Source organism: Aethina tumida, chromosome 1 (genome assembly GCF_024364675.1).
Source record: "Aethina tumida isolate Nest 87 chromosome 1, icAetTumi1.1, whole genome shotgun sequence".
Classification (NCBI taxonomy): Eukaryota; Metazoa; Arthropoda; class Insecta; order Coleoptera; family Nitidulidae; genus Aethina; species Aethina tumida.
Genome location: NC_065435.1, coordinates 70,959,160 through 70,971,897, shown reverse-complemented (window position 1 = coordinate 70,971,897; position 12,738 = coordinate 70,959,160). Strand labels below are relative to the sequence as shown.

The 12,738-nt window shown below is 30.4% G+C and overlaps 1 protein-coding gene across 2 annotated transcripts in view; it reads left to right on the top strand.

Moving 5' to 3' along the window:
- Positions 1-866: 866 nt before the first annotated feature.
- The window catches only part of LOC109600359 (uncharacterized), a 60,592-nt gene continuing 48,720 nt past the window's right edge, over positions 867-12,738 (top strand). For both annotated transcript variants that reach the window (XM_049962105.1, XM_049962104.1), the window contains exon 1: positions 867-961. The gene's annotated coding sequence lies outside the window, so the exon portion shown is untranslated. The remainder of the gene's footprint in view (positions 962-12,738) is intronic.

Below are 12,738 nucleotides of genomic sequence, written 5' to 3'. Positions count from 1 at the left end.
TTTATGCCAGAGAGGTTTATTGAACGACGTACGAAACGATTCGATTTTATGCAAAAGCTATAACGAAACCACTTTTAAAACATGCAAATTTATTTTTGCACAACGTGAGTTTATTGCTGAATAAATACACATCTATTGAGCAATTTTTTTATAGCCGTTTTTATCTAATTGCAGCTAAATCGAAGTGATGTTTACACAAAAAGAACGGCCAATAAATCTTCTCAGTCGTAGGAATATTTCACAACTTGATTTACGTTCCCAAGTTCCTGTTTACTATGTTGATTTGTGGTAAAATTCGGTTTCCTTTACGAATGTATGTCCTTAAAGAAATTAATGTCTTTTATTGCGACTTTTTTATGTAAATTTGTATTTTAGGACGCTTTGCTTTAATATCAAGATAAAAGGATAAGAATAAAGAAACGAACCGTAATAAAAGTTTTTCGATCTGAGAAGTTTTATGGGATATTTAGGGCGTAAGTTAATGGAATTTGTATTCGTGTATTTTTTAAAAGCAAAGATAAAAGTGAATAACAACCGTTAACTGATTTCTCTAACTTTAATGCCACTATCTATAAAAAATAGTGAGAATACGTTTTGTTTTCATGTTTTTTAACTCTTAAAATAGAGTAGTTTTCACTATTATAATGTTAATTACAATGGAAGCGTGCATTTTCATTTATAACTTCACACGAAAAAGTCGAAAACAGATTTAACAATCACACATGGAAAAAATAAATAGGATATCTGTGGCGTAGCAAAATCGACGCCTAGGAAAGCCATCAATCAAAGAGCGTGGCGTCCCGGCCGGAGCACCGTTTATCCCGCGACGCTCAGTCAGTGCCCGGCATCGCGACGGTACACACCGACCGACCTGGATCGAGCGTAGTGTTGAACGCGGCAAAAATACGATCGAACGTGTGCCTCTTATTCTGTATACTCTAGACTGTTTTCAAAATATAATGTATGTATTTTTTGACATATTTTTTTAAAAATTCCAAAAATGAAAATTTGCTATATTTTTTTGGCACATTGACTTACTAGTTAATGTATCATGACGTTTGAAAAATTTTTAAGATATTTTTATAATATTACACTTTTAACAAATCTAATAACCACATGTTTTCTTGTTATTTACTTGCTCTACTATAAACAACAAGAACATTTGTTAATATTAGAATTTGTAAAGTATTTTAATTATTCAAGATTTTAAAAATCATTAAAAACATAATTCTAAAAACATAACATAAAGTAATACATCTATTTTTACCATAAAAAAAGAGAAATTAATTTAAAAAATATTCGTATTCACATATCTCAATTTGAAATATATTATTGTTGTAAAAAACAATATTTTGAGAATACGATAATTTAAAACAATATAGTAAAGATACAAAAACAAATTAAACTTCATTGTTGACGTTATTTTGTTACTCTAATTACCATAATTGAAAATATACTAAACAAATAAATATTTTCCAATTTATACTAAAACAAACATCTAAAGGTAAACATTTTCCATATGAGAAAGGAGTTTGCACCACTCATAAATATTTTATGGTGGTCATTTATTTTAATTTCGTACTTGTAAATAGTTATTCTCATTTAACTAAAATTTTGCACAGAATGTGTACAAACTTATTTATTTATTAATGGCGAATGCGCCAGGTCATAACTCAACCAAACATTTGTGTTTTAAGTCACACAACTACTTGTTCTGAAACGTTAAACCGACTGCATAATGTGTTCTCCTTAAACCCTCACGTCTTTGTGTCCTTAAACTTCTAATACAATACATAATTTACCCTCACCCTCGAACGAACATTGCTTAAATCATCTCGTTGCTCCTGTAATTTATCTGCCTCGTCCCGAAATTTACGATTGACTGGCTCAAAATTTAGTATACTAATTCCACGTGTGACAAATTAATCCGTCTTTATCTCTTGTGATGGAGATCCAATCGAACTCGTTGATACTCGCATCAGGTGCGAGAGTTTAAAAAAGATGAGTTTAAAATCCAGTTTTTTTGCATGAGAATTTATAGCTCGTAAGAAGGATAAAAGTTGTGTACAACCGGATTTATGTTCTTAGGTAACTTATATTTTGGCGGCAGCGGTGTTAGGATGTTATTCCTGTTTGGAACTCATCCATACGATAAATTTTATCTCGGCACGATTTTAGTTGCCAAATAACTTGCAGACTGCCTGACTGCAATAATATTTCACCAAATCAATTTTTTTCCATAAATGTAATAAAAGTTAATATTTATGACCAATGGAATTGCTTTTTAACAATGATAAAATCGGCTTTTATGAATCCACTATACCATATACATATCAAAATCGATACGCAATAATCATATAAATCACACATTAAGTTAATCAATGTGCATATATACAGTGGTTGTTCGTTTTAATCAGATTGTGTAAAAAAATCATGTTGTGTTTGCCAAATTGACATTTCAGCTTGGCTTTCCATCGAAAATTCTTGAAATAGGAAAGAAAAACGCCTGAACAAACATGAGATCAAATAACCTTGTTATCCTTGTGTCAGACCAAGGAGATCGATATAAATAATGTCGGATTATATTCGACGCTTTTTATTTCCTGTTTTTTTACTGTCAAAGTTAAATATATTCCAGCATCATTCGTCTAGTCCTTTAAGGGCGAGTGAAATAAATTAGTTCTTTGGTAAAAACTCTCTTTGGAACGGAACTTAGACGAATGAACTAATGATAAAAAAGAATACTTTTTGAAATTTTCTAAAATTGCTCGTGCAATTTTTTATCTGATAGTTGAGCACAAAAATGTATCCATCACGTTTTTTTTTGTAACGCAGTGAAATAAATTGAAGCCGATGTGAAAAACTCGATAAACTGGACAACGCTCTTACGGACTTGAAGGATATTAATGACGTCTTCAAACAATGAAAACTTTTCAAAATTCAATGAGTGAAAACATTCAATTACGTCTTTGCATTGTTGCCAAAGCCATAATCGCATGGTTGTTTGGCTCAACGTATTAATTAATGTTACTGTTCGTTTGAGTTAATTAGTTCGTAGTTCGTTAGTGTTTATGTGCTGTTACATAACAATTCTAAGGGTGTAAATGAGGGGGTTTTATTACCCACACTACCGTAATGGCGTCTTAATTCGTACCCTTCTTAAACACTGATGTCGATATTACGATTGATGGGACATGAAATTGTTTCATAGTTGAAAACATATTACTAGTTCAATGTGGATAGTTGATTCCAAGTTCGTCGATTACGGTTACACGGTCCAGATTGTAATCTCGGCTCACCTGGAAGGCACGTATACGAAAACTGCCCCTTGTCGCCTGATTCGGGGATTCGTTTAAGTGCAATTTCGTGCAAACGCCACTTTTATTCAGTCTCCCCAACTTGGAGAGTTCAAATCACACAGCTACTTTTAATCAAGAGATTTTGGAGCAATTGCATATTGTTATTAACCTAAAAGCATGAATGAACGAAAATATATCCTTAGATTTTCATATCTTAAGTAATAAACGTCAGTGATTTAAAAATAAATGTGACTAAGAGAACAAAGATTCCATATAACTATGTAAATGTTATATCCAAAAGAAACGTCGTTACGTACAGAAAACAACAAATAACATTTCAACCATTAGATTCAAGTTGTCTCAGCAAAAATCCTATCAAGAATGATATACGCTCCCTTTTCTGTCAGATTCAGGTCACATTATCTTTCAGCAAAAGCTCATTGTTACGAGTATTTTTCAAATATAGCAGGAGCTGGATTAAAATGTGCCATTTATGAAAATTACAAGTTTGCGACAGTCTTCTTTTATGAACGACTAGGTGGTTTATAATTATCTGCATTCAAAAGCTGTATATTTAACATAAATGTTTTTTTTTTTGTAACGCAATGAATAAATTTAAAAATCAATATGCTGAAAAGTGTCCTATATTAAATTTCACGTGAATTTTGAGGAGCTCTCGTTATTTTACAGAATAAAACGAATCGAATTTTCTCTGGCTTATTTACAGAACAAAACAAACTTTCCTTCTGTAGATTTTGCTTTTATCGGCATCAAAACAGATCCAATTTATTTGATTTGTTCTTTGCTGTCTTAATTAAAAGTACATTTTTGTCTGTAATACAAAATGACGAATATTTATTTTAATTTTTTAAAAATAAACAGTATACTACAGTCAAGTTATATAATTTATGATAGATGAAGCCCGGTTCAAGTTAAATTTACTGCGTATAGAATGCCTCTATTGATTTTACTTATTCGTTTGTAATAACAATGCTCATTGATTATGCTAATGTGTTTTACGTATCTGTTTATCGTTAATTGCATTTTAGTGTTTGAATTAAAATTAATTATTGTTCAGGAATATAAATATTTGTTGAAAAATTCAATTAATTATTTTACAAAAGTAAGTGAAATTGTGATTATATTTGTTTAAACTAACAGTAATTAATCACAGTTCTTATTAATTTTTAATAGCTTAATAATTTGAATTTATTAATAAATATAAAACAAAACGACCATGTTAATGGTTTAAATGCCATGATTAAATGCTGTGGAGTATTTTTTGTACATTAGAATACAATGGTAAAGAAAATGTTTACATACACAGTTTCGTTTATCTATTAAAATGCAATTCATTAGAGGTTGTAGCACCCCTAACTACTTTATTTATTTATTTTAATGCAAATTAGCTCAAAAGATGTACATAACATAGACATTATTCCCTATGTCAACTGGTAGATGTCTATTAAAAAGAAGATTCATCATCCTTTGTTATTTTTGACTACAGAAAATAGATTTGTGTAGTGATATAGAAATCCATTTTGATAGTGTGCAGTTTTTTGCCTCTTCAGTTATTTATCATTAAAATCACGGAATCATAAATGAAATGAATATTTACCGAAATAAGGCCAAGTGTAAAAAATTTTCGTTCGACTGGTGTGTATTGTTACAAATGTATGTATGTTTATCAGATGGTTTTAAATTTATTCATTATTTTTTTAATTTCTTATTATGGTGTGTTAAAAAATAAAGTAAAATTTTTAAAAGGGTAATAACATGAATAAGCAGTAAAGTTTTACTAAACATGAGCCTGCAAATAAACGGTTTCGGAGATATGAAAGATTATTTCTTTTTATAGGCACCTTTTTTATTTTGCAAAACTTTCATTTTTAATCCTTTAATCAACTTGATTATCAAGTTAGTGTGAAAATTTTATACAGTTCTCTTTGAAATAAGAAAGTTATTAATATTTAAAATGAGAAAAATGTAAGCGGAAATAACAAACACAATATTTTCAAATACTTCAAAACTATGATAATTTATCTTGATATAATACTCTTTTGTTTACATTTAGAATAATCTTGCGTAACAAATTTTGCATTAAATCAACAATCAAAAGTAATATTTATAGTGTTCCATTTGAATAAACAATATTAATGTCACTTCTAGTTCAACTGGATGGTACATTGAACATATTTTATAATAATATATAATTATTAATAATAAATAATCTCGCACTACGACAGCAATAAAAATTTCAAATTAATGTCTCATTTAATTGTCTTCTAATGAATCGGTAATTCTCTTTGTTTATAAATATACATTTCTATTCTATAAATAAGTCATTTAAAAATCATAAAAAATTTTTTTATGTAATTTTCTGATGATGAAGTATTCCTAAAATTTTATTAATTGTTGTTTTGTTTTGTATCGATTCAATTAAAATATTCACAATAGTGCAAAAATCCCGGGAACTGGGTCTTGTGGAAGCTTGACCTGTAGTGCATTTCCGAACGATCAATTAACAGCGTAACATTGCGGAAATCTGATACGGAATTTCGCAATCACACCCTTCCGTAATCTGTAACAGCACGATTTTAGGCAGAAGACAAAAACAGCGATAGCATCAACGTAATCAAATGGCAAAGTTACAATTGTTCGGGGAGTTGAAACTGGAATTTATGGTACTGTTTTACTGACTGCTTTGGGAAATCCGCACACCTTCCTCTTTTCTCTACCGGTTCTGCTAAGATGTACTCTAATTAATATAAATGATCGTTTTATTTGAATTATTTACGTAGTTTAAAAAATAGAGGATTATTGTTTTCCTGAAGGATTAATTAGTTGCGCAACAAATTAGATCTGTTTACCTTTATTGAGGCACGTTGTGTCTTGCCCTTAGGGTCGGATTTGTAAACAGAAACTGATAAGACGAGGGTACTCACGAGGAATCTCACGGAATTTAAACTTCGGGACCAATCGATAACTTTGACAGTTTCTTTTTACAAATTCCCCCGGGATTTAGTACAGGAACTGATTTTGTAATGAAAGTGATGGCAAATTTGCTATGCAATTTTCAGATTTATGTATTAAAATTTTATATGTTTTTCTAGTTAATTTAAATATTTTGTGATTCATTAATTAGTTGTACCGACTAATGAATGAATTTTTTATTAGATATTTTACTGATTGCATCATACAGTTAGTATTAAATTTTTGAAAACTTTACAAAAATAATTATCATAATATAATATTTTCTATAGTTTTACATTAAAAATCCGCGATTTAATGTAAGAATATAGTGAGATGGTCTCCTCTCTTGAAATCTTTCGATGGAATAAGATATCCACAAGTAAAAATCATGTAATATATAATAGGCTTAATACTATTTGGGTACTGTCAACTATTTTTTTTAACAAAAAGGGTGGTACTGTGATATCTCATTTGAAAGCAATTTTTATTCTATATTATATGATACTTTAATAGCGAAAATCAGGTGAGTACTACTAAGTAATGAGCGATTAGTTATTCCTACTAAAATAGGTATTACAGATATTACACAACAGAGAAATGTTTTAGCATCTCGTTTAATTCTGAATTGTTATAAGTTCAATTGTTATTACGACCTCACTGTAACTTATTGCTTAACTTTGACAATGAGAACATTATTTTAATATTCTTAACTTAAATAGTTCGTTATAAATTATATAATATTTATTTAATATAAATTGATGATAAAATTTAGTTGTTGTATAAATTATATTTAATTATATATCATAAACTCTATTTACCATGAAATATTCTATATTTAAAAGTTTACTCTTGAATCTAGAATATACAAAACAAGACTAATTCAAACGTTTCGACAGCAAAAATATTTCTTTTTAACTTGGCTATCATGGCTTAATATTAATATTAAGAGGTGCGTAAATTTTAATTTCCCGTTTAAATAACACGGGAACGGTGTTCTCTTGGATTTTGAAATTTTTTAACTCTCGTTAGAGATAATATTTCAACATGATCAAAACAAATTTTTATAGAAAAATTAACGGTCTACAAAAAATGTCTCTTACAGTTTTTTGATATATTCATTTTTTCAAAAGTTATTTAACATTAGTGTTGGATTGATTTAAAATTTTGACATTTTTCTCATTTTCTGACGCAACCATCAACTTTATGGGAAAATTTTATATGATATGAGAATTCAATTTCCTATAATTTATCTCTAAAAAAGTTTTTGATATTTTTTACAGATCATAAGTTACCTGTTGAAAACTAAAAATTTTATTAAATAAATGTTATTTTACCGCTTATAATTAAGTATTTTATTTAAATAAATGATTTTTACTAAAAAAATTGATTGTTTATTATAATCAAAGTAGTATATATCGTTACACTAACAGATTTTAACTACAATTTGGCAATTTTTTTCTGTATTCACTTATAACTAGCAATAAGTATTGTAATTGCTCTTCATTTTTCGTGAAACACTTATTGCTAGTTATAAGTGAATATAGAAAAAAATTGCCAAATTGTAGTAAAAGTCTGTTAGTGAATATAAAGATATTATAAAAAAACAAGATGAAACATTTAATTTATAACTGGAAAGACCAGTAAGAATCATCAGAGGCGAAGAAGCGAAAGTTTGTTTCGCTATGTAAATATGAAAGTTTAAATTCTTATTGTAAATGTAAACTGAAGTGGTATTTTGCTGAAGCCTGCTAAATTCGAGAGGCGTCGAAGTAAATTTCGTTCGCTCTTGGAAAAGCGAAGCAGAATTCTTCATAAAACCGTAACTGGATATGTTACAAATAAATAAGAAAATATTGTTAATTTATGTTAATAAATACAGTTTTTTGGCGCCGAAAAAATATTAACAACGAAATTGAGTTCATAGAAGAATAAAGGTGAAATTTGGCACTCGTTTTCATAGCATTTAGGTTCGCTCTTAGACCTTGTAATGAAGACGTTTGTATAAATGTCATGTTTTAATTCATCCCTAACTTATACTTGAAAATTACTTGGAACGTACAATAATGGGGTTTTATTACAGAAATATATGTAACCTGATTCCGACAGAAAACAGGCAGTAAATCATCACAGAAATGGAACTTGGCGAGCTGAGCGGAATTCATGTTTAAGACACACAGAAAGGAGAAGATGATTTGTCATTTTCTGAATATATTGATGTGTCTTTTAGGAATAAAATGCTAAAACATTTTTACTGTTGTTACTTACTTTTGTTTTCATTCAAATTTTAAAATATTCCCCTTTTCTTTACAAAACTCGTAAATCCTGTTAAAGGATTTCGATGGAATTTCCACTATAGTTTCGTACGAATGCAGCAAAAATTTATTATAGTACATCTCGTATCAGCCGAACACAAAACCCATTTTTTGTATAATTCCAGCGCGTAAATAATTGACAAAACATCCCCATTAAAACATATGAAACATTTACATCTCACTAACGATCTACATATGTGGAAAAACTTCCGGATGAACAGCCAGTTTTAATGAACGTTTCCTGCGATTATCCGTCAGTCTATTTTAACTGGATTATTTAGCATTGCTGACATTTATCGTTTATGGAAATCCGGGGAAAATCAGAAAGTCATTCGGAAAGCTGAAGCTCCCGTTCAACACAAAAAATCACCGACGAAAATTCCTCTCAGCGATTTGAATTCGCTGAAAGAACATTATTATGTTTGCTTCAGTAAACTGTTATAAATCATTCATTTGTGTTTGGTGTATAATTTTGCATAGTTAGAATTAACTAGTATCACTAATGAGACACACAAATCAACAAACACATATTTGCACAACCGAGAAATTTAATTAAATGTTGGTCAATACTCAATTTGTTTAATTTGTTAAATGTACCTTAATTTAATTACAAAATAATATAAATTGGTAAATTGTATTACGAGGTTGTTTGACAACAACAATAAAGCTAGTATTATATTTAATTAAAAACACTACACTGACATCAAGAAATCACCTTTTAATAGCTCACTGAGTGACAGGAAGGATGAGAATTAAATAAATGGACATTTGAAGTCGTCCCAATTGAATCCTTAAGGATTTAAACTGTCTAGTCAAGGACTAAAAGGGATTACGTTATTTAAGACATTTTCTTGCGACGTTTGTCAATGGTTAAACACTAATATTTATTTTAGTACCTTAAATAAACCAATTTTTTTGAAAAGTAAATGAATTTACTGCGATATATTTGGTTTTCGATCATACAGACCACAATTGTGACAACACACGTACCATAAAATGCACTTAGGTAACGTTCATACATTCTGGTAACAAAATCCCTTTGTAAATCCTAATATAACGTCATGCCGTCTCTTTACACTTGTTTTTTATCTATTGCATTCTTATCTTGAAGCCAAAAGGATTCCGGTTTTATTATCCACGTCCAACTAGCTTATTATCCTTGTAGTGTAATCCGGTGTCCCGTTATACAAGGATGCGAAATTACCAGAACATTGTTGCAGTTAATTCATTCATGTAATGAAACTTTATATGATTCAAGATATATAATATTTAGTTACTGTTAATTAAATAGCTTTATCGATTTTGGAAGGCAGACGAAATCGTTTGAATAATTAATGGATGGCCACAAAAAGATCATGTTATCTATAGCATAATAGCTGGTTGAATCTTAATGATGCTCGATATTGTTCTCGAAAGTGAATAACAATTAATAAAGTTTATTATGGACGAGATAGTGACTCGTTTGTATTCGTTTTTGTGTATGTTTTATTCACACTATAAAATGTTATATTTAATTGTCCAGAAAATTACTCCCAACTAAAATATTCAATGGGCGACACAAGATAATTCCAGGTAATAATGCACCCCTTGACAATCCTGTAATTATCTAATGCTCCTGCTCAGTTGACTATAATTATTCTCGGTGTTTAGTAAAATCGTGATTAAAGTTGATGCAACTGTGTTCAGAAATGATCTTTGGTATCTGCTGCGCATAATAAGAAGAAAGCAGTTTCCCTGTCGGAAAAGAATATTGTTAAATATACAGGGTCTTTTTGCTACTTTTTATTTAATTTTTAAATATTTTGAGTACGAAAAAATATCTCTAATCAAAATTTGATCATTTTACGCGGGAAATGCGTTAGTGCTAAAAATTAGTAGTAGTATTTTTAATTACAGATTCGTATTTTACTAAAAAATACGTAGGACTTGTCTAAAACGTTCTTTTCTTTGTAGTAAATAATTAATTAATTGAGGTTAGAAACCATCATTTTGAGTATCAACTTTCAAAGTAAAATTTCCTAGTTGTAATAAATAAAAAAACTATCCAATCAAAAGGATATTCTTACCTATCAAGATGCTTTATTTCTGTGATTCCTATCACCTCATCCTCTTTAAATTAAAATTAGTGCTGAAAATGGTCTTCGACTTCAATCCACTTCCACCACATTCATATTTCAACTAGCTGTTTTCAGCTGAGAACTTTGATAATTTCCTGAAATTGACGCATCACTTATGATTTTGTAAATTAAGTTTTCTATTTAAGTAAATAGTACAACAGCAATGTAAATTGCAGTGATGGGCGAGTTCGAGATGTTTTAGTCGATTGTTTCAATTGTTTGAAAAACCTCGATTGTATTTGATGGTTTTCTCTCGCAATCGATTCAATAGGTCGAGTTAACGCTTCGACTCGCGATAGTTTGATGCATGATACACTGAATATAAGGTAAGATATTACGCATGGTGGACGATGCTTATTTTGGCGCGATACGTAGAGTAGTTTTCGTACTTAGCCATATGCGTTAAGTGGACAATTCGTCTAAGCGCCTGCATAACATCTCGTAAGCAATAAATATAAAACATCCCCTCATCAATATCGATAAACAATTAAGTAGATGACCGAACTAAGCGTCTGCACAATATTCTGATGACAACAGGTGTAGTCTTTTTCTCATCACCTTAAATAAGAACCTTTTATCTCTTAGATATATAAATAAATGTACCAACCCTACAAAACAGTTTGATTTTGACCTGTGATCTGCGTATTACTGTGCCCTGTGGCAAAAATGCGGTGTGCTGTTGTGGAATGTAATTCTGACAACCAGTCTAAACGGAATCCAACTAGAAACGTTAAATTTTTGGAATTCCTAAAGACATTAGTCTATGCACAAAGTGGTTACATCTCACAAAGAGGAAAGACAAAGTTAACACAAAAAAAGCGCGAACATATTAATGTTCCAAACATTTCTGTGAAAGTGATTACTAAGTTAACTTAAAACATATCCTTTTGAGTTACACCCCTAAAAATTATAGCGCTCTGGTAGATGATGTTGTTCCTACGCAAAATTTACCCCAATTCGTTGTGCAATCACTTTCTGTACCTGGACATTAAAATTTTGGAGCTGTAAGAAGAAGAAAAGAGAGAAACCACAATTTTTATAAGAGACACACTTGTGGCTGAAAACATGTAAGTTTTTGAAATATCCAATTGTGGTGGTGTGTTGATCTGATTGTATAAGACTAGCTTATCTTTTTGCATAACAGGGTTGGTGAAGGGACAGCTGAGCCTGTAGCCTGTTCTTCCGCATTAAAGAACTCAACAGAGCAAAGAGACAAATCTATCTAGAAAATAGGAAAAAAAAATGTTTCGTAGGTTCAGGTGTAACGATTTTATGTTTTTTATTGTGTGTTTATCTATAAAAATATTTTAATAAAATTTTATTTTTAAAATCATGCGTATGCATATCCTTATACCCTTTAATAAACTCTACCGTAGTAAATTTTTACGTAAAAAATATTTTTACAGCAACAGTTTCTTATAATTTTTTATCTTTAAATTATAAAATAAGTCTTAACATAACAAACACATTTCTGGGAATATTCGTACAAAATTCATATTTCCGTAATACCAGTTATTCTACGTGTGACGTCATGCGCTTGCCGACCAAAACTGAACACGAAAGTATCCGGAACTGGTGTGGTGCATCCCATACATCCATTTCCCGTGGTGACCAGTCGGAAATCGTGCTACAACTCCTGCTCAAGATCGTTTTGTTACTACAAGAAGTTCTCAGCTAGAAAACGTAGAAGGGATTCGAATAAGTATTGAAACTATTCGACGACGGAAAGTAATTTGCAACCCCTTGTTCCTGCTCGATGCCCGACCTTAATCACGGATCATCGCAGAGCTCTGCTAAATTTTGCTAGAGAGCCCGTCAATTGGGTAGATGCGGATTGGAAACGAATTCCGTTTATAGATGAATCTATATTTTGCCTGAATACATGCGATAGACGCCTTGGCGTGATTAGACGACCAAATGAAAGATACGCTCAATGCAAGTACCATCTTATTTGGTAGGGGTTTAATTATGGTGTGGAAAGGCAATGTTTTAACAGCACTTATCGACTCGGTGGTGATAAATAATGGGAAGCTTAAT